We start from the raw sequence: 3,351 nt of genomic DNA, 5'->3' as shown, positions 1-3,351 counted from the left end.
CGGTATATTCTATGTTCCCAACCATATTATACCACTATAGGGAAAAAAACAACAAAAATGTAGCCTTGAAATGTCATTCTAACTAGCAATCCCACCTTAGTGTGCAATAGGTATGTGTAGAGGTGTAGACTAATAAGGAAAAAAATATTTAGATGATAGCATCTAAAACAAAGATGGAAAGCGTCAAAGTTCCTACCTAAGTATAGTTTAGGTATGTGTAGAGGTGTCAACTAATATATAAGGAAAAAAAAATTAGATGATAGCATCTAAAACAAGGATGCAAAGCGTCGAAGTTCTTGCCTAAGTATAATTTTTGCATATGACTAGTAGCAATTTAGATAGTGTTTTATACATTGGATATGCAATAGGATAAAGCATGTGATGCAATTTGTCATTGTATTTCAATAACAGTTTACGTTAGCAAAGCATCTACTCAATCATATTATACAACTTGATAGAGCAAAAGTATGTCTCATAGCATATATATATATATATATATATATATATATATATATATATATATATATATATATATATATATATATATATATATATATATATATATATATATGACACAGAGAGTGTACTTAGATATGAGACTCATGCATATACATTATTTGATTAGACGTCTTACTTTATATTGACTAGTATCTTTTGTAACTAGCATTAATTATAGCTTGATATGCCATTATAGTTATCCATGATATATACAAATTCTATTTTGTGCACGCTAGTATATTGCAATTATGTCTCATAATGACTTGCTTTTCATATTTTAAAGTATGTCTCATAGTGTATATATATATATATATATATATATATATTGTGCACGCTAGTATATTGCAATTATGTCTCATAATGACTTGCTTTTCATATTTTAAATAAATGTTGATTTGTGACTAGTCATATTTACTTTTTGTTGTGAGCAATTATTCAATTTCCATTTGTCACAACATAATTGATGGCATTGTTCTGGTTCAATGTGAATTGACCTTTCACGGTGAAATCTCAGAGGATAAAGATGATCTTTGATTTGTCTTGTGTGTGGTCCTCAACTTTTGTCTATTTTGGGCTTGGTAGTAGTTGTTCGACAATGGACTTGTCTATTGAACATTGGATGATTTGTTTGTTTTCAGTTGTGATGATAGTCTTTAGGTATAATGAATATACATATGCAACCTCTTGATTGCATCTATTGCAATGAGCTATTTTGTCTTCTAGCATTCCATAATCCTCAAATTTTAAGTTGCATTGGGAACAAAATGTATGAAATGGATTTGCGAATGAGTTGGCTACTTTGAAAACCCCATCAACCTACAAGATATGTTTTGATATCAATGTAGCTTGTGTATGAATTAATTAGTAGTTGAAGTGTTGAATTATCAAAATTTGCTTACCAGTAGTGTTGTTTGTAGCAATGCATTCAAGACATCCAATGTTCTCTTGTCTTTTAGTGTACAGATGTATGTAGTAACCCCTATGCAAAATGTTCTATCTATGTCATTCCGTCATACAGTGTTTCTAAACAACATTGCAAAAGTCTTGCCTCTTTGCAATTGGATTGCTATTTGCATGGATTCTTCTTGGAATGCGGAGTTGATTTGGAGCTAGTCATTGACAAGAGATTTTTATTTTATACTTTTAGAACTTTGTACTCAATAGAAACATGACTATTGTACATGTTGCATACAAAAAAGGGGTGTTTAGTGTGTTTTTTACCTATACTTTGTCATCATCATTGTTTTTGTCTTTTATGTCAACAACATATTGGGAGCCTGTCTGTCATCCTACAACTATTAGTGCACCTATTATACCAGTGGCATAGGTACTTGTGCTCATGAGTAGCTGTTTGATTGTGGTGCTTGGTATGAATTTGTATTCTTGGTAAAGTCATGGTATAGTTTCAATTGTGCTTGAATCTTGGAGCGTCAAGATGCAATCACAATCTCCACGGTCATAGGTTGTTTTGTGTCCTATTTTAAATCCTGACATTATAATGGATGTTCTTGGAAATAACTTGTTTGTGTACTCTTATACGAGATTCCATGTCATATTTAAAGTTATTGTCATTTCTCCTTTAAAGTCTGTCAAGTTTGCATGTAGCACCTCTCACATTTTGTTGTCTCTATACAATGTTGTTATATATATGACAAGTACATCTCATTCAAAAGTGTGACCTATTTTTCTTGCATTCAAGTCCTCAATTGATATTGCATTGGAGTTTCCTAGTTTAGACCTGCACAAAGTATTGTGGTGTTAGTTTAGTATTGTAGTGGGTTGATATTTAGCATTGCTTCAAATAATAGAAATTCATGCATTGATTGGTCATTTTTCATGTGAGAATTCATGTTATTGGAGATGAGAAAAGCTCGGTACCTTTTTGTTGTTTGCTCTTGCTTGACATGAGTTCTCTTTCCTGTTCTTTTGCTTACTTCCATTATTGTGTTACACAGAAAATAGAACATTGAAATATATACTATTAAATTAGAGTTATTATTTTTAATACATAAAAAGTCTTAGGTGTAAGATGTATTTGCATTACTATACGTGTTGTCACTATTTAATTTTGTGTTTGGTTATCTATGTATTAGCAATATAGAGTGGAGTATGGAACCTTATAAATGTAGCAAGGTGGTCAGTCCAGTATGCTTCCACTTTGTAAAAACAACATATATTACTCGAGTTTGTCCATATGTGATCAATTTTTTTAGTTGCATACATTTTGCGTTTTTTCTATGATGTAATTCATGTTGTGGTCTTGCATATACTTTTCAAGATTTTCTTTCCTTGCATTTCTTGTTGACGTATCAATGTTGAAATCACCTGCAATGTATAGATTAGTCATTGGTTTGACATATGTGGTGACTTGTTGAACAATAGTGGCATATTCTTCAATGAGTGTGTTAGGTCTTGCATAAAGATTACATATATTTAGTTCATTGCTTTTGAACAAAGTTATTATTGTAATAGATTCTATATTTGTTGTGTTGTATTGCTTTATCTTTGAAATGACTAGGGTTTTGTTGGCTAGTGTCATTATACCATGTATGTGATAGGCATTGAAGTTGTTGAAATGTTGAAATTGGTCATTTATTTTAGGGATTTGCATGTGTAATTCTTGAATGCAGATGATGCCAGATGACATTATATCATGCTTATTGGTTATGTAATTTATGTGAGGCTTTAAACTACTTGTGTTTAGTGTGTATAATAACATGGATGGTGTGTTATGAGAACATGTATCGTCATTCTCAAATTGTCATTTTGCACTTGATTGTAGACAGGACATTTCAAGATGCATTCTCTCTTTGAATTTTTATTTTTTTTATGTTTGAGGTTTTAGCAGGAATA

Source organism: Cupressus sempervirens, chromosome 11, assembly GCF_028749045.1.
Source record: "Cupressus sempervirens isolate cs-2001-9-10 chromosome 11, ASM2874904v1, whole genome shotgun sequence".
NCBI lineage: Eukaryota > Viridiplantae > Streptophyta > Pinopsida > Cupressales > Cupressaceae > Cupressus > Cupressus sempervirens.
This window is presented reverse-complemented; position numbering follows the sequence as displayed.